This window comes from Pantherophis guttatus, chromosome 1 (assembly GCF_059756535.1).
Source record: "Pantherophis guttatus breed Tessera chromosome 1, ASM5975653v1, whole genome shotgun sequence".
Lineage (NCBI taxonomy): Eukaryota > Metazoa > Chordata > Lepidosauria > Squamata > Colubridae > Pantherophis > Pantherophis guttatus.
The window spans coordinates 120,907,848-120,928,265 of record NC_142063.1 but is presented as its reverse complement, the minus strand read 5'-3'; positions in this window follow the sequence as shown (position 1 = coordinate 120,928,265).

Sequence of the window (20,418 nt, the reverse complement as noted above, 5' to 3'; positions counted from 1 at the left end):
GATTCATTCAGAAATATAATTTACCTCCAAATTCTCTTTTGGAGAATAAACTAATATTCATTTTAATGCAAAAAGGAATAAAGCACCAAATTGTGACAGGGAATCCATTCTCTGAACTACTTCTTCTTCTTCTTCTTCTTCTTCTTCTTCTTCTTCTTCTTCTTCTTCTTCTTCTTCTTCTTCTTCTTCTTCTTCTTCTTCTTCTTCTTCTTCTTCTTCTTCTTCTTCTTCCTCTTCCTCTTCCTCTTCCTCCTCCTCTTCTCCCCTTTTATGAGCTTCATAATGTTCTTCACTGTCATCTCCCTTCCTATAAATGTCCCTCCCATTTCATGAGTTTTAAAGCCAAATCATTAAATAAAGAGAACTGAACTAACCAGTAGATAGTATAGCAAGTGGTGGCTTAGTCAGTTTGATACAAATTGGGACTTTTCTGCTAAGAAAGAAAAAATGCATCTGCCTACCATGAACTACTTAAGGCTGATTCTGAGAGGTTAAAGGGTTTTAAAAGAAAAGAAGAGTGAATTATTGCTCCCTTTAAATGATCCAAGCTGGGTGAGTTGTGCAGATGGAAAAATGCTGTTGTGTGTATTTCTGACCCACAGAAGTCAAATGTCAGCTGCAGATTGACAGATCAGGAAACAGGCATTCCTGCCTCTCTGTCTTTGCACTGAGTGTCAGCAGATGATGAGGGGCATCCAACTGAGATGAGCTTTTGCCAGGCGAGTGTGATGCAGAGGTTTCTTCCTGGATCACCTGCTAAACTCATCTGTTATGAAACATGTGTGTTCTCTTTGGCTCCAGCTGTAACTAAGCAGGAAGTATAAAAGTGAGGTTCAGTTTTTAGGAAACCTACAGTCTTCCCAGAACTGGAGGACAACTATAACCAAGAGCTCTCTAAGGCATTAATCAACCTACCCAGGACACTTTTCTTTGGCAAAATGTCTGCCCCTTCTATTTGCTAAGAATGACTGGCCCACAGGAAATTCATCATAGAAGTCTCACCACAAAAGATTCATCATATGGCAGCAATACAGATTTTTACTTTAACAATCCCTCCAGTAAGAGTTTATACACTAGGAAAAATGAATAGAAGCTACACTGGAGAGGGAAAGATGACATTTCTAGTAATAAAAGGCAAAGGTGATTGAGTTTTTGGAGCATTTCCAGGACGTAGGTGATGAGGTTGATGCTGTTTCTAGAAAACGGGTAGGAATTCTTTCAAAATTCAGGAAAAATGTGGAATGGGGTATACAGTAGACTCTAATGGGAGCCCCTATCTATTCTCAAATAGTACTTTGCCAGCCTTTATCTGTTTATTTATTTAGAAATTTTAGCAATGATGGCATTTTCTCCTCTCAAGACACTTTACATAGTACTCAAATGTTTTAAAAATATAAAATCTAAACATCAGTTCAGTAGAACTGAAAGTCATGAGAACCATAAATCTTATTCCTGGTGCTAAAGAACAGCTATTTCAAGCATAGAGACTTATACAAAACTGGATAGCAATTGAAAAATAGTCCACTCTTTTTGGAACCATCAGATCAGTGGTGGGTTCCTCCCGGTTCGGTCCGGTTCGGCCGAACCGGTAGCGGTGATGATATGACGTCACCAAACCGGTTCTCCCTCCCCCCACCCCCCTACGTTATTCTTACCTTTTATTTGGTCCCACCCCCAATCTATTGCTGCCTCCTGAGTCCCAGCTGATGACTAGAGGGGAAAAAATCTGTTTAAACTCTTGCCACGGGGCTTCAAAGGGCCGTCCTACAGCTGATCAGTGTTAAAAGCAAACAAATGAGTCAGGTCGTAAGTGCGAGGACTGGTCGTAAGTGCGAGGAACTTCCAGAAATGACTCTGACCAGCTAGCCACGCCCACCTAGTCACATGACCTCCAAGCCTCACCCACAAAATAAGCCACACCCACAGAACCGGTAGTAAAAAAATTTAGAACCCACCCCTGCATCAGATGCCCACCTTCTAGCCAGACACTTAACAAAACTGTGTCCTGGTAAGGGAGATAAAATGTTTATATAATGCAATCTAGCCTTCTGAACCACCACCCTCTTCCTCCCAGCCTGTTAGTAAGGAAAGCTGTTCAGCATTTCCATTTCCTATCACATTTCAAATCAATCTAAAACTCAGTGTTCTGGATTCAACAAAGACTACCTGATATGTCAATATCCAGGAAATCAGCAGGAACCAAGATTGGAAAAAAAAAATCTTGAACTGTACCAATTAACTCAGCAAATTCAATGAAACAATGACTTGGTATGAGGAGGAACTATTCTGTTTTCATCTTTTTACTTTTCTTTCTCGTTGGGGTGCTTGTCACTTCCCTTGAAACATGAACATTGCCTGTGATTCTGAGTTGTTTCTTTAAGATAGCCTTGGGTGAAGATATGAGGAATTCTGAAGGAGAGAAAAACTTAAATGAGCTCTGAGAAGATACAATTCCTTCAGGACCAGTGAAGTTTATCAAGGGTGGTCTGTGTGTTCCTAGTAGTCCTGAACAATTGAGACAACTGGCTAGGATTCAAGTTTTGCAAAGCCCAGTTGAAGTTCTCTAAACATTCTTTAATTTCTATTTTCTAATTACCATATACTACTTTGTAATATCAGAAGGAAGAAATAGCACTAGCACTAGCAATAGCAATAGCACTTAGACTTATGTACCACTTCACAGTGCTTTACAGCCCTCTCTAAGCGGTTTACAGAGTCAGCACATTGGCCCCAACTATCTGGGTCCTCATTTTACCAACCTCTGAAGGATGGAAGGCTGAGTCAACTTTGAGCCTGGTGAGATTCAATCTGCCAAACTGCTGGCAGCCAGTGATCAGCAGAAGTAGCCTGCAGTACTGCACTCTAACCACTGAGCCACCGCGGCTCTTGATTTCCCCTTCTACCTCCGCATTAAGAATCTCTTTATATTCCTTGCCATATGAGGATTACCATCAGCCATTTAGAAATAGGATTCGAGTAAAGATAAATTAATCTGATATTCTTTTTTTAAAAAAAAATAGATTTATATGCCACCCTTCTCCGGAGAGTTAGGGCGGCTTACAATGCGTTAAGCAATAGCCTTCATACTTTTGTATATTTATACAAAGTCAGCTTATTGCCCCCACAATCTGGGTCCTCATTTTACCTACCTTAGAAAGGATGGAAGCTGAGTCAACCTTGAGCCTGGTGAGATTCGAACTTGCAGTAATTGCAGACAGCTTGATGTTAATAACAGTGCTTTAGTCTGCTGCACCACCAGGCTCTTATATATTCTTAGTACATCCATTCATGGATAGGATGACCAGGTGCACCTCTAACAACTCTGTAGAAAACAATATGATGCATCGTGTGCAACAATTATTGGCACAGAAGCTCTGTCTTGTGGGTTCTTCATTCAGACATAGCGCAGGTTTCAGAGGAGAGAGCTGTAATTGTAACCTTTGTTTTTGTATCGAACAAAGACGAATGGGGAAAAAAATAGCATGCAGGTATCAGCATTTGCTCTAAAGACACACCTCAGTGAGCAAAGTAGGAGGTGAAAAAGAAGCATGTGCAAAGTGGAGTGGCCATAATTGGCTTCCAAATACATTTGGGATTAGTTAGAATGGTTTACAGTTCAGGGTGTGAATTCCTTGCTGGCTCCAATTCTAGCAGCTTTGGTTTTAGAGGTTACAGCTTGTCTGGCTGTATCTTAGTGCAGGATATGAACATGCCACAACATTAAAACCCCAAGCAACCACTCTATAACTGAGATCCTCCTTCCCTCCCTCCCTCCCTCTCTCTCTCTCTCTCTCTCTCTCTCTCTCTCTTAGATGTTCTTTTTCACAGCCATTTGCAAACAGTATATTCCTCTAATGAAATTATCTGCATGAATTACATGCTTAAGGGGCTCCTTTCTCTGGCCCACATTTCTCTAGATTTGATGATCCTTTCGCTGTTCTGAGTGATCTGGAGAAGGGAGAAAAGATAGGGTTGTAGACCCTGTCAAGTATCACAGGCCAGTTTAAAGGACAAAAGATGAAACTGTGTGGGTGGGATTTGACATAGCTGTATATCCCTCAAAAATAAGCTTAGCTAGCTGATGTTTCTTCTCGCATCTGTTTTTTTTTTCTCCAGGAAATCAAATATCCTTTCTTGGGGGATCTCTTAAGTGTTTGTCTATGTGATGGGAGATACCACCGTTCAACTGAGATTATGAGACTCACCATAATTATATCTTTTTGAAAGAAGATTTATTGAAGCATGATTCAGCCTGCTCAGCAGGGGGGAAACCTACGTGCTTCAATGCTGTCACCATCTTCCTGGGCCACACCAATCATTCTATAGTGTTCCAGGAGAAATCAATCCATTCAATAATGCATTCAATATTTTCAATGCAGGACAAATGGTTTTTATTTTAGTCTCCTAACTTTCTGTAGAAAGGTGGAAAGAGGTGGGCTGAAATAAATCCCCATTGCTTAAAGTCCTTGCTGATATCATAAGAGCCCTGCAGCTACCCAGCTTTAATGAACAGCATCTGGTCTTTTTTTCTGATGTGCTTTTATTTGGATAGGATACCTTTGATGCTTGTATAATGGCAGCAGAGAAAATACAATCTATAGTCTAGGCTAAAGCTTTATTCAACAATTCCCAGTACTGAGAGTACTGTTTGGTACTTGCCATGATCCATAAAGCCCATAAACTCTCAATGGGGGAGGGGAGAGAGGCAACAACATCACAACTATGGTTGAATACACAAGCATTGAACACATGATTGACTTCACAAGGACAGAATACATCCAATAGAAGAGAATATCTATAGCTGACTAATTATTGGTATCCTCTGAACTTGGCTGTTTCCTTGAAGACTTCTCATTACTCAGCTAGGTAATGCCATCAGTATGCACTGATGATGTTACCTAGTTGGTAAAGAAATGTCTGCAAAGACCCAAACTCAAAGGGCATCCAGAACTCCACAGTTCTACGTGTTGAATACACAAAAGTTTCAAAGCCAGATTTTTAAAACCTGCTACAATGGAGAAGTCACTTTTTCTTATATTTTAAAATATAAGAATCCTATTTAATGAATCCTATTCATTAAAATAGGATTCCATTACTTTTACTTTTGTGAGCTCATGTTCCTCAGGAGAGAAAAGGGGAGGGGGGGACTATCAATGTAGCAAGATCTGAAACCGAGAACCTGAGGTGGATATACATGGGACAAAAGTGGAGGAGCTAATGGTTATTGTACCTTCTTGGTCTCTACATTAGCTGTTATAGTTTCTAGCTAATGTATGAATGGAATATATGTGAAAGCTACATACATAAAAGCAAGAAATGTATGTTCTTGGTAGCTAAAATGTATGCAAGGAAATTGTTGTGATGCAAATTTGGAAAAAGATATTGCAATTCATTGAAATAATTAAGAAGCCATAAAAATGGCATTCAAGGAATGAATTGTTTATAGGCCTGGCTATACGATCATTTTTTACTTGTACAGCCCCCTCCAAGGATGCAGCGAAATTAAAACTACTGTTCTGGACATTGACGGAGGTCATTCCACAATGTTTGCACATTGTTTGTCATTGATATTTACATACACATTTACCCAATAAGATTAATAATCTTTGGTCTGCAAGCAGATCTGTAAGTAGATAGTGTCTTTCAACATAAGGGATATGGATATTTCTTTCAAGAGCTGTCCAAGATTTATAATTCTGGTTAATATGTATCAACTTAGATTCTTTGGGTACTTTCCCACATTCTTTGCAAAGCTGCTTCCACTTTGTCAGAAGAGACCATAAAATAGACAAGGGGAGCAGCTGACTTAAATGATATCATGGAAGGTCATTGCTCAGCAAGTTACTGTACAGAGAATTATCACTTCAGGACTAAAAAAAAAAACAGAAGGGAAAGAGGAGGAGGGAAAAACTGATCAGTTCTAAAGACTGCCATTACTTAAAAAAAAAAAAATCCCTTATAAGATTTATTTCAGGCTGACAGTTCATAATTGCAATAAACAGAATTCCATTCCTTTGCAGGCAGTTAATAATCTTGGGGTTCTTCCCCCACCCCTTCTTCCCTCTATCTCTAATTGAAGATGACTGCACTAATTCCCTAGCTTCCTACACAGAGATCGTCTCTTTGATCCATTTGGGGACTAAATCAACATTTGGTCAATTATATACACTGAATTGACCGTTTGACTATTAGCACACATAAATAGTATTTGGTATGCTATAGACATAGTAGACAATAAACAAAGATATAAGGCATCAGAAATAGGGTAGAGATTTCAGGTAGTGATTTAAAAATATTTTTAGTACGCTGATGACACCCAGCTGTACATCTCCACCCCAGACCACCCCAACGATGCCCTTGAAGTAATGTCCCGGTGCCTGGAGGCTGTACGGATCTGGATGGGGAGAAACAGGCTCATGCTCAACCCAAGACCGAGTGGCTGTGGTTTCCGACGTCCCGATATAGTCAGCTGGTGCCATCGCTGACTATTGGGGGCGAATCACTGGCCCCCACAGAAAGGGCTCGCAACTTGGGTGTCCTCCTGGATTCACGGCTGTCTTTATGGCTGTTCACCGCCCTGAGTCCTTCGGGAGTAGGCGGTATACAAATTCAATAAAATAAAATAAATAAATAAATAAATTATATTTTTTGTTAATGAATGAAGGCAAATATTCAATAAAGGCGAATTTTGTTAATGACCTGCTTCTTATTCCATATACCCAGATATTGCCATTCCACTCTACTGTCTCGCCATACCTTGGCCTTCCAACAGAGAATGTAAAAGCATCGTACTGGTCCTATTTCATGGCAGAAGTATTAGTTATGACAAAGATGGGATTTAACATTAGATAAAGAGAGATTGAGACAATAATGGGGAGACGGGAGAACTAGATGCAAGCTATTCCGCACAGCTAACATAATTTGTTCATCGTCTTTAAAACAAAAAACAAACAAAAATAAAATAGCGATATGCTAAGGAAAAATGGAAGACTCCAAATACATGCTTTATTCAATAAGATGTATAGTAGGGTTTTTTTTTTCTTCCATTCAATCGTGTCCAATTCTCTGAGACTGCCTTGACAAGTCCCTGCAGTTTTCTTGGCAAGTTTTTTTTTCAGAAGTGGTTTCCCACAGCTTCCTTGCAAGGACCGAGAGAATGTGATTGGCCCAAGGTCACCCAGCTGCCTTCGTGCTCAAGGCAGGACTAGAACTCATTCTCCCAGTTTCTAGCCTGATGCCTTAACCAGTACACTAAACTGGCTCTCCGCAAAGATAACAAACATGTTCTAATTTTGCACTAGGTATTTGTGAGAAAGGGAGAAAGAGCAGCTGGTATATAAAGTGATATGGCTTAGGGCTATTCTGTCTGAGAAATCTTTGTGGCTTATACAGGAACCATCCTAAAGCTGCTACACTTACAGCATTACTGAATATTTTGGCTAAAGACTCTGCAATATGAGAGCCAGTCCATGGCAGATTGGGTTTCTTTCTTTCTTTTTCTTTCTTTCTTTCTTTCTTTCTTTCTTTCTTTCTTTCTTTCTTTCTTTCTTTCTTTCTTCCTTCCTTCCTTCCTTCCTCCCTCCCTCCCTCCCTCCCTCCCTCCCTTTCTCTCCCTCTCTTTCTCTCTCTCTCTCCCTCCCTCACTCCCTCTCTCCCCTGCCCCTAACTACTTCCAGGCAAAGCTTGAGTTGCTTTATAGATAGGCTTTTCTTCAAATGCTAGTCATAACTCACCAGTTGTTAATCATCTTTTACATCCTCAGTTAGAATTCTGACACCTCCTACTTGGGTTACTTTAGTTTGATTCATGCTCCAAAGAGCTGTCACAAATGAATGATGGATTCCTTTCTTTCAGTTTCATATAACTCTCCCAAACAAGGAGCTTCAGCCTTGCATATCTTTAGAAGTCGCTTCAGGCTATCAAGAGGCATAGGATCTAAATAAAATCTGTTTAATGTGTTTAACATGTAAAGACACAGATCATAAGGTTTGCATTTCGTACATTGTATGCCAGGCTGTTTACTTTCTGGAATTCTGAAATAGACTCCCCCTCAAAATTTATCTGGTGCAGATACTGTAAACTGGTTCTTGTGGATTAGAGTTTTTATTTCATGTTTTTAAAATTGTAAGTTTCTAGTCCTCAGAATCATGGCAAAACATCAGAAACAAGCAGGTAGCACTGGTCATTTTAAAAGGCTAAGTTTTATACTATTTATAACTGACAGAATTTATTTTGTAGAACATAGACAGCTCAGTCCTACAACTGAGCTCTGAATATAGCATGCAAATTGAGAAAATGTATATAAGTAAATTCCATTTCTTTTTAATCTTTCTTTCTTTCTTTCTTTCTTTCTTTCTTTCTTTCTTTCTTTTCTTTTCTTTTCTTTTCTTTTCTTTCTTTCTTTAGAATTTGTTTTCTTCTAATCTAGAAGATAAATAAGTACAAAACAGAAATCTTTGAAGTAAATTTCTAGTGGATCATACCCTATTGGTCATTGATGGAACATAAAGCTTTGCCAACCATAATCAAATTTTAGTGATAGACACCCATAGGATGTTGAAGAGTTAAACTATAAAGAGTCTTGAAGTAGTAATTTAAAACCTGCTCAAGCAGGAAGAATGACATTTTGTATATGCCTATGCAAATCAAGCTGAGTTTTAACCTGGAGACCTGGTTGGGCCAGGAGGGGGGAGTTCCCCTCGTAGATATGTGCCCACCAGGCTTCCGGGCATTCCACCAGCCGAGAGCTCAGGGCAGGGGCAGGGGGGTGGCGGTTATTATAAAGAAGATCTTGATCCGAGGCAGACCACTGTTACACAGATAGCCAGATGTGAGTCCCTTCTTGTGAAGTGGGGCCGTGGAGTGCAGATGGGTTTGTTGATCACGTACCTGGCTCCCTGCCACGTGGAAACGACCCTGCCTGAGCTGCTTAACGTCATAGCCGAGGTGGCGGTTGACACCCCCAGACTTTTGGTTATGGGGGATTTCAACCTGCCATCCATCGATGAAACGTCTGAAGTGGCTCGGGAGTTCATGGCTTCCATGACGGCCATGGACCTGACTCAGTTAATTCAGGGCCCTACTCACACAGGCGGGCCTGTTTTTATCTCTGGTCAGTGGTCGAGTGGCCTTGATACAGGGGATATAGTCATCGAACCCTTGTCATGGTCTGACCACTCGCTCCTTTGACTTGACTTTCTAACTGTTACAACCTGCCGCAGGGAGGCGGGACCGACTAGGTGGTTCCGCCCCAGGCGCCTGATGGATCCTGATAGGTTCCAGATGGAGCTTGGGCCATTTCCTGAGACTCTGGCTCATGACTCGGCTGAAGACCTGGGGGCCGCCTGGGACAGTGTGGCTGCTGGGGCTTTGGACCGCATCGTGCCTTTGTGGCGTCTGACCCAGCACCAAACTCACCTAGCTCCTTGGTTCTCCGAGGAGCTGAGGGAGATGAAGCGCCGGAAAAGACGCCTTGAGAGCAGTTGGAGGACCAGCCGTTCTGAATCCAACCGAACACTGGTGAGGTCTCATATTAAGACCTACCTAGTGGCGATAAAAGCGGCAAAATCTAGCTATTTTGCCACCCTTATTGCGTCATCAGATAATTGCCCAGCCGCCCTGTTTAGGTGACCCACTCCCTCCTCCATCTGGGAGTGCGGGATGATCCCTTGCAGGGTCGAGCTGAGGATTTTGTGCAGTATCTGCATGACAAGATCGCTCAGATTCGGGAAGGCCCGGCCTCTGACTGGGCAAGTCCAGATGGGATGACTGAGGCAGGTCTTGAGAGTGTTATCTGGGAGGAGTTCGATCCTGTGGCTCCCAAGGATGTGGACAGGCTGAACGTGACCACATGTTTATTGGACCCTCCTGGTTGGTGCTGGCTTCCCGGGAGGTTACACGAGGCTGGCTCCAGAGGATTATTAACACTTCCTTGAGCGAGGGTGTCCTACCGGCCACCTTGAAAGAAGCTGTGGTGAGGCCCCTCCTCAAGAAGCCCTCTCTGGATCCAGCTGTTTTGGCTAACTATATCCAGTCTCTAACCTTCGTTTTATTGCGAAGGTTGTTGAGAGTGTGATAGTGCGGCAGCTTCCACAGTACCTGGATGAAGCTGTCTATCTAGATCCACTCCAGTCCGGCTTCAGGCCTGGGTACAGCATGGAAACGGCATTGGTCGCGTTGGTGGATGATCTCTGGAAGGCTCGGGATAGGGGTTGTTCCTCTATCCTGGTCCTGTTAGATCTGTCAGTGGCTTTTGATACCATCAACCATGGTATCATGTTGCACCGGTTGGAGCGGTTGGGGGTGGGGGGCACCATTTTGCAGTGGTTCTCCTCCTACCTCTCTGACCAGTCGCAATCTGTGTTGGCAGGGGGGCAGCGGTCGACCCCGAGGCACCTTGTTTGTGGGGTGCCACAATGGTCAGTCCTCTCGCCCCTTCTGTTCAACATTTATATAAAGCCGCTGGGTGAGATCATCCGTGGCTTTGGGTGGAGTTCCATCAGTACGCTGATGACACTCAGCTGTACATCTCCACCCCAGGCCACCCCAACGATGCCCTTGAAGTGATGTCCCAGTGCCTGGAGGCTGTGAGTGCCTGGATGGGGAGAAACAGGCTCCGACTCAACCCTTCCAAAACTGAGTGGCTGTGGCTTCTGGCATCCCGATATAGCCAGCTGGTGCCATCGCTGGTTATTGGGGGTGAATCATTGGCCCCCACGGAAAGGGCTCACAACTTGGGCGTCCTCCTGAATACACGGTTGTCTTTAGAAGAGCATATGACGGCCGTGGCCAGGGGGACTTTTTATCAGGTCCACCTGATACGCCAGTTGCGTCCCTTTCTATATCGGGACTCTCTACGCACGGTCACTCAGGCACTCGTCACTTCCCGCCTGGACTATTACAATGCTGTCTACATGGGGCTCCCCTTGGGGTGCACCTGGAAGCTCCAGTTGGTCCAGAATGTGGCTGTGTGGGGGATTATGGGAGCGATGGGGCGCTCCCATGTGACACCTCTCCTGTGCGAGCTGCACTGGCTTCCTGTGGTCTTCTGGGTGCACTTCAAGGTGTTGGTGACCACCTTTAAAGCGCTCCATGGCTTAGGGCCGGGTTATCTACGAGACCGCCTTCTGCCGCCAATAGCCTCCCACCAGCCAGTTCGCTCGCACAGAGAGGGCCTCCTCAGGGTGCCGTTGGCCAGACAATGTCGTCTGGCGACCCCCAGGGGGAGAGCCTTCTCTGTGGCGGCACCTGTCCTCTGGAACGATCTACCCCCAGAGATACACACGATACCAGACCTCTGGACTTTTCGTCGGGCCCTGAAAACACATCTATTTCATCTAGCCGGGCTGGCTTGATCCCATCCTTGCGGTTTTAATTTGTAATTGGTTTTAACTGGGTTATTTTAAATTGATGGCCAAAATTATTTAATGTCTTTTAAACTGCTTTTAAATTTTATATGTTGTGTTTTACCGTGGCTGTTCACCGCCCTGAGTCCTGTTGGAGAAGGGCGGTATACAAATAAAATAAAATAAATGAATAAATAAACCATTCTTAAGTCAACATAATATGCATAGTCAATTCAATTTTTACAAAAATCACTGTGATCTGATTAACTTAAACCAGGTCAGTTTGATTCAAATCTATTTTGGGACTTTAAATAAACACCTGTGCATGCTTCAGAGATATTCACATCAATGTGGTTTGAATCAATTCAGAGGAATCTGACTATCTGATAATTGAAATGAAATCATCGTTTTGGTTTAGAAATCTGATTCTATTTTGGAAACTCATCTGAAGTGCCTTCAAACAGAATCTCCAGGTTGAACGCTCTTATTGCCCTATTCAGGTATTTATAATCTTATTTGCTTTGCATTGAGGGTATTTTTTTAACCTATGAAGCATGATCTGAGATTGTGGAACAGGAATAAAACAGTTTTAGCCTCCCAAGCTTTCATTCTGCTCTAGTCCTGGGGATGTTGAATAGCTGTGTAAACTTTAAAAGGTTTCAGTAAACGCAACCAGAAAATCCATAACTTGTTTCAAAAAGAACTCCCATCATTTAGGAAATAAAGCTTCTTAACCTATATTGCACACTACTATAGGTTTCGTTGGAGACCACATGCCATTCTTTTCAATCAACACCTGGGTCTAATGACCCACCTCCAAAGTTCAAGCTACCTGCTGGTGGGTTGTGACCTACCACTTGGGAATTCCCTGCATGACTGCCTTATAACCATGAAACAGTTTTTGTCTCCAGTTGATCTGTACTTCTAATGGCTCCCAGGTGAACTGGCCAGTGCTTGTCCAAAACAGATGGACTTCTAGATTTAAAAGCCAAGCTTTGAAAAGAACCTGACACTGCCTTAGGTAGAATTTTAGCAGACTCCAATCACAACCCTTCAGAATGTTACACACCTGCATGGAGTGTCATGGTACATTTATAAAAGTCACTGTCTCCATCTCCATCTCCCTCCCCCTTCTCTTTCTCTCTCAAAGAGGGATTGAAGGTCCTCCTCAATAGATCTACAGTAAGAAATCAAGAAGCAAGATGCCCATAACCATACCAATGCAAAGCATGGATGCAGAAAGATAAATACTGTATATGTAGGGTTTATTCTGTTCTTAAACTGGGTAGACTAAGTTTACACTCTGAACTATACAGGGTTTAATTTGTCATTGGTTAATAGAGATAATGACCTTTAAAAAAAAAAGATGCTATTCATTATAAAACTGATTCAAATGACATTGTTGATCATTGTAAATATTATAATATGATAATATATTCTTTCTGAATGAATTGCATATAATTAAAGAACATTCTTTTGAAAAAGAAAGTTCATGTTTCTCTGCCTTTCAGTATAGCAATGTCGATATCTATATATCTATGCCAGTAAATAACAACTTAGAAGAGGCATTCTCTCTTATATTAGGGTAAATCTCCTAAAATTGTATCTGTCATCTTCAATTTTTCAAAATAGTTACATTAAAAATAAATTGTAAATCACTGTCATCCAGTCAATCAGTGGTGTTTTTTCAATACAGTGACATGATTTGAATTGATTAATGCAAAATGTTTGATTGATTCAGGGTGGTAACAGTAATTTAATAGTTTTATTATTAATCTTTTAAACATTTGCTCATGTGCCTGAACATATAAGTATGAATGAAACACTTGGTGTAGAAGAATTACAACTGTTGGCATGCTGTGCTCCAAAATAGAATATCCTGTGATAAATGATATAATTAATAAATGAAGTATTTTGGTAAGTACAATTCAGTCTCCTTTGAGTCACTGTACTTCTTGAATAATCCTTGTAGTTCTCTTAGCATGTATGAAGTGATTACCATGTCCATTGTCTTCTTTGGGAAATTCTTCTTCCCAACCTACCTGACATTCTTCCCCAATGATAGCCAGTGAGATGTTCCAGAAAAGGGCATTAACTGGATATGAGGCAACACTGCACCTATCTACTATAATGGGGTAAACCTGAAGACCTCCTTCCATTATTTGGAGACCCCCCTCTGGAGACCCCCTTCTATAATTTTCTAGACTGCAATGATTTGTGCAGTTGGTTCTCGTACTGCACTAGCACATTTAGTCATTTTATCAGAAAAGTTTCTCTTGCCTTCAAATCAAGGCATAGCAAATGGCAGGGGGGAAAAAAGTAAGGATACTGTATTCTGTCAGGAGGAAGAAAATAAAACACCCTGAACATATCATGTTGGGCAGAAATTATATGCAAATTTTCAAATGCTTTCTTCATAATCCTAACAGTTATATCTTCTTTTTAAAAAGTGAAAAAGGGGCCACTGTAGTCAATGGAATCAAAATTCAAGAACTCACTACAAAATCAAAACTTGGAAAGACAAACAATGCTGAGCCCATCTTCCTTATTCACTACCATTTGTTTCCAAAATATTAAAAAAAAGAACATTCTGGCTACCTCAAACCAATATAACATGCAAAATTCTCTAATTAAAGAAATGAAACCAAAGCTGAATTTACTATGAAGGCATTCTAGAAATAAGAATAGCCAAGGTATAATATTTATATCAAATTGTTCCTCTTGTCGTCATGATTTTAACAGCTGAAGATTTGAAGACTAATTTGGACTGAGACCATCAAGTAGGTTGGAGGTAGGCTAATCCTTCTTCCAATATTCTCTTTCCAAGAAACTCTGTGGATCTGTTCACACATTAGTTGTTGGGTGGAAGGACATAAATTCTACGGAACATCTGTTATCCCAATAAGATCAAAAACATACAATATCTGGGTCTTATTACTTTCCCCAAATTGTGCCTCCTGTATATTGTTCCAGTGTTTGTTGATTTTCATTTGTGGTCTCAGCAGACAATTGCTTGGGATTGATTTGGTATGTGCAACTGGATTAAATGCTATGCTTGCTGCTAAAACAAAAGTGTAATCCTTTTGGGACACGCTTAAAGATCACCCTTTATCATAAGAAAATGGTTGCATAATACACCAACAGTAGCAACGGTTACAGAATGAGAATCCCGCCTCCCAATCTCTGGGTGAAGAAACATGACAATGCCAGGGATTCTTAGAATTTTAGCACCTCATATCCCAGCATGGGCCTTGACAGTCAAGGAAATCCAAGGATGCCTACAGATGTCTTCTTCTTCCCTTGCTGCTCCTCAGTCAAATCCCTTTCTCTTGACTGACCCCCCTTAGAAAGAGTTTGCACACTTGTGCTGGTGAAATGCAAAATCCCAGTGCTGAATCTTGGAACTTGAGAGCAATTGCCGAGACTGAAATAGCACTGGACTGTGCACCCTGCAGGGAGAGTGAGAGAATGGGAAAACATGCCCAGTTTAGTAATCCATTAACAAAGTTATCTTTGTTTGTCAGCCTGATTAAAACATAGTTCATAGCTATTGTATATTTCTTAACATTCACTTTTAAGAGGCAATGGCTTATGTCTCCGAGATTGCCAGGAGAAAAATAATCAGTCTTTCAAAACATGGCAAGTCAATATCAAACAAAAGAACAAAGCCAATGTTTTACTATGTTTCAGGGGAAATAACAGAACCATAGAAAAGGCATCAGCAAAATCTTTCGAGAAGATATCCTTATGCATTTGGCCTGGTTTTAATGAAATTCAATGAGTTTCCTTGGAAATATTTCAGCCAAAATCCCCAGCAAAGGATCTCAGGGTTTCTTTCTCTGTGAGCTTGGCTCCAAGGCTTCTATATAACAGGGATGATATAAATTCTTCAACCAAATCAAGGTAGAGTTTCTCAAAGTGTGTGAAGATGGGTACTGGTGATGTTCTTCCTGAATAAGCTGCCAAGAATTCACACCATCTCTCAATTTGTACAGCTGAGAATTCCTAGTGTCAATTGGCAATTCTTCACAGATAAGCTCTGCTCAACCAAATACTTTTTCTACATTTTGTTTTTCTTTATGGACATTCCCAAGACATTTTCACCTTTTCCTCATTCATTATCATCTTCCTTTATTTTTTTTCCTGGGAATTAAATTTACTGGGGTATAAAAAGGAAGGGAAGACAAGCACAATTAGACTGCTGAAGTCTCTTCTTAATATTACCTTCCTTCCCATGAATTTAGGAATATTTCTGTTCTCTTTGTTTGCTCAGCAGTGTCGGAAACTCTCTGAGTTTCTACATAGGACTCTGTGGGTAACAAACAGGATTAAGTTGCCTTTGCTACAATGAGAAGAACAAAAGTTATCTTGGAGAGGGCTTTCTTCTTTTCTTTTTCTTTTTTTTAAACTTGAGCATGGTCGCAATTGACAATATTTGAGGATCATGGGAGAAAGGATGAATGTACAACCACTTACCAGGGCAAATTGCTCTAGACAACATGTTCTTTTAGCTAGTTTCTATAGAACGGGTAGTAAAACTGGTGGGAGACTCCACCCACCGACCCCAATGTCATCAGGAAGCTTCTACGCATGCGCCCCGTTGAGAACTGGTAGTAAAGGTAAATAGAACCCATCCCTGCCCTGGTTATAATACAACATGGTGGGTTATAATTTACTTTTGATAAATACTATATTTTATGCATATTTTGATTCTTTCTGTACTGAGTTTAAGTGGATTAAGCTGAAATGCGGAGCAATGGCTGTGAATGTTAATTGTCTATTTTTAGAAGTGTCTACCTTGCCCCTCCCTTTTAGCAAATTCTGGAATAATCACAGAGGAAAGAGAGGAAAGTAAGCCTTATGATGAAGGCATTATGTAAACAAAAGCCTGGGGACAAAATGAGGACATGTATGCTATTTACTTCACCTTCAACCCTCCATGTTCCACCTGCACCTTATCAGATACAGGTAGTCCTTGATTTACAACTGCAGTTGAGCCCAAAATTTCTATTGTTAAGTGATATTGTTAAGTAAGTTTTGCCCCATTTTATGACCTTTCTTGCCACAATGGTCAAGTGAATTGCTGCTGTTCTTTAAATTAGCAACATGGTTGTTAAGTGAATTTAGCTTCACGGTTGACTTTGCTTGTTAGAAGCTCACTCTGGTAAGGTGATCACATGACTCCAGAACACTTTAACCATCATAAATACATGCCAGTTACCAAGTGTCTGAATTTTGATCACGCTGACCCCAGAGATGCTGCAACAGTCGTAAGTGTGAAAAACAATCATAAGTCATTTTTTTCATTGCTGTTGTAACTTTTAACAATCGCGACACTGATGGTTGTAAGACAAGGACTACCTGCACTAACTCTGGTATTGCTCTGAGCTTATAGATCCATGCAGATCTTCATGTTAAATGGGTGAAGATCAGTGGTGGGTTGCCCCCAGTTTGGACCGGTTCTATAGAACCGGTAGTAAAACCGGTGGGAGGCTCCGCCCACTGACCCCGAAGTCATCAGGAAGCTTCTGCGCATGTGCAAAAGTGCACGGGCGGTCCCGTTGCGAACCAGTAGTAAAGGTAAGTAGAACCCACCCCGATGAAGATCTTTGCAAGCATTCACATTCTCCCCTACCACACTGGAATATTGTGTGGAGGCAAAGGCCAGCATAAATCTAACAGGTTCTGCACAATCAGGGTATACAGGCATCAATGCCTACATAAGCTTCTATCTGTTTTTCAGCTTCTATCTGCTTTTTACTATTCTTGTGAAGGTGAATGGATAGCAAAGGGGGAGGGAGAGAGAGAGCGCAAGAGGGAAGGAAGAAGGGGTATGTAAAAATATGGGATTAAATTTAGTTTTGTTTTCAATGATGTCATCACATCCCAAACGTATTAGGAACATTTGTGCAATTAGTCCAAGAAGCACTGACATCACTCTGTCTGTTGGACCTCAGTGATATCTTTAGACAGCCAGATCTCGCATTGTGATATCATTGGGTTCAGTGTGTGCTGGCTTATAAATCCCTTGACTGAGATCATCCCATCGAAAAGAACCAAATACAAAGAATAACACTGAAGAAACAGTGTCAGATAGTATGAGATAACGGTGGCATTGGAAAAGTTGGAAAAAGTGACGACCGTTTACAATAATCAAAATGAATTTTTTCCCCCAAGAAATCTCAGACAACCTGGGAAAATATTTGTTGAAATCCAAAATGCAGTGGGGCTTTTGCAGTATGCCGTATTAGACAATTTTGTGCAATTGTCTAATATTTATAACCCTGGTTTTTTATTTGAAAATATAATTCATAGTAAAAACTAGAACAAATGTGATATTCTAAACACAGGCTATGGTCATATATCTGATTATTTAATCATGTTGGAAAGTACTACAAAATAAACAGCATTTCTCACAGCCTTTCATCTTACTGTCTGACACGCGTCTTTGACTCTTTACACAAGTTTTGTCACTTTTCTTTTTTCACCACTTTTGGCAACCATCTTGATCTGTAGTATATACTGAACATCTTGAAGAAATCTGCTTTGAATGCTATAAAATTAAAACTGGGAAATGAATTCCTGATATGGAACTTTCAAACTCTTCTTGAAAGTTATCCATTCCAGATTTTGTTTGTTTTATATAGCTGCCCATCTTGAATCAAACTCTGGGTAGCTCACAACCAAAAAGTAAAACAATATCTATCTACAATAATAATAATAATAAAAAAACCATTAAAACCAAAAAAACCTGGCACTATAGCTAAAAGTTCGCATGCACTCCATAAGACATTCATCCCAAGAATATTACCTTATCCTAAAGTTTGGGGGCGGGTGGTGGTGGGGAAGCCAGGTCTTGAATGCTTTTCAGAAAGTTAAAAGGACAGGGATCTACCAAACCTCAGGCGGAAGTATATTCCATAGAGCAGGGACTGTCACAAAAAAGGTATGCTTTAGGGTAGGTTCTACTTACCTTTACTACTGGTTCACAGTGGGAGCGTGCACGCTTCTGTGCATGCGCAGAAGCTTCTGCACATGTGCAGATCACCCATGATGATGTCGTGGCGGATGGGCAGAGCCTCTCACTAGTTTTACTACCGGTTCTATAGAACCAGACCGAACCGGGAGCAACCCACCACTGGTATGTTTCCTAGGTCCTATAATATGGCAACATTTAAGGGATGAGACTCTTTAAGGATAGTGACTCTTTAAGGGAAGAGATTAGGAACATGCTCAATCTTTCTGATCTGGTAAGGTGAGCAATTGTCCTTAGGGAGAGGCAGCTCCACAAATAACCTGATCCCTGGTTATATAGAGGGCATTACAGATAATAACCAGCACTTTGAATACAAGGAAACTGGGAGCCAGTGCAGTTTATACAACAGACATATCATGTGGGCAAAACTAGGAGTATCCATCACTGTGTGTATCGCCACATTCTGGACTAGTTGTAACTTCCAGGTGATCTTCTAAGGCAGTTCCGTGTAGAGTGCATTGCAGTAATCCAAATGAGAGGTAGCCATGGCATGAACAACCATGAGCAAATCCTTCCTTGCTCATATAACATGTTTAGACAACAGCAGTACAGAAGATCAGGAGCTAACTAATGGATGGTACCAAGATTATGATGAATAGATATTGGAAGAGCCACTTCATTTGTTTTGAAGTTTAATTTAAGAGATTAGTTTTAACCTTTAGAATTAGCCAGCTAAATGTCTTGTGAATGATTGACGTTTACAGTGACCAGGATGTTGAGAAAATACAGCTTTGAGGAGTCTGCTCCTCACAGAAGACTGCTTGCCAAGTTCATCCTTGTTGCTCCTTCATTCTTGACGCTCTTCTTTTCCTTAAATTTCTCCCATATCTTCCAAAATGTCAAAAGTGGAACTAATCCGGAAATTTCATATGTAAATAGATATCAGTGACTATCAGTGGGAAAGTCTTGGAAGAAGTCAAACTTTCATAGTCCTTGTCAAAAGGTAGAAGGCATGCGATGTGTTGTTCACCACTACACTCTGCTGACTTTTCATATATTTATACTTCCATGCCAAATACCCCAAAAACTCTCTGTACTAACTCTGCGCTAATTTTTGTAGTTAAAAAGCTGGCAATAGATATATTTTTTCTTTCTTTTAGTATCTTGCTCAAAGGAAAATACTGTAACCAAATTTAAGCAAGCACCATTGAAATTATTAAAAAAACCCTCCCACTAAAGTACCAGGTAACATGGGACATAAAATATGTATGGCCAGTAATAAATAATTTGCTCCTTTACAGGAGCTGGAATTCATAATACTTCTGATTTTTTTTTTTTTTTTTTGCTAAAGCCTTGATAATTTGTATTTTTTGGCAAAAGGTATCACCAGGTGGCTCTACATGTGGATACAGTGTAAAATGTTTTAATTAGGGCTGACCATTTTTAAAACGATATAGGATTGTAAGAGATACAAAAGAAAATAGAAAGTATGGGATTTTTCTATTCTCCAGCACTTAAATCATAATAGCACCCATACCCAAGGAACTGTACATAGAGTCATACTTCAGTTTAAGGAGCAGAATTTTATTCTTGTTTTCTGCATGTAAAAAGTGTGGCTACCTATAAAGCTTTTCCATTCTGATCCATAGGTATAGATTTAATGTTAAATTGATAGCACTATCAAACCTTTCTGGAAGGTTCTGCATCCTGGCTACTATCTATAGGAGATGTTGGTGATTTACCAGGCTTTGGTATTGATGGATAACTATACATAGTTTCTCATAAACAAATGCCATGTTTTTCTATGTTGCTCAAGGACATCTCTCTAACTTCATTGGAAAGACTATTTAAAAAAAACAACCCATCAAATAAATTCAATGTAAATAAGGGCAAAATTACACCCAGCTATAAATTCTTAATTCCCCTGAAGAGTTTGAAACTGATAAAATGCCCTTTAAGTAGATCATGTGGATTATGATGGATGCCTATGCAATGCTATATTCTGGAATGTAAGCTCATGCAAGATATGATAATGGTCCCTAGTTTAGGAGGTATCGTAAAAATATGTCAGATTTATGGAGAAGAGAATTATTAGCT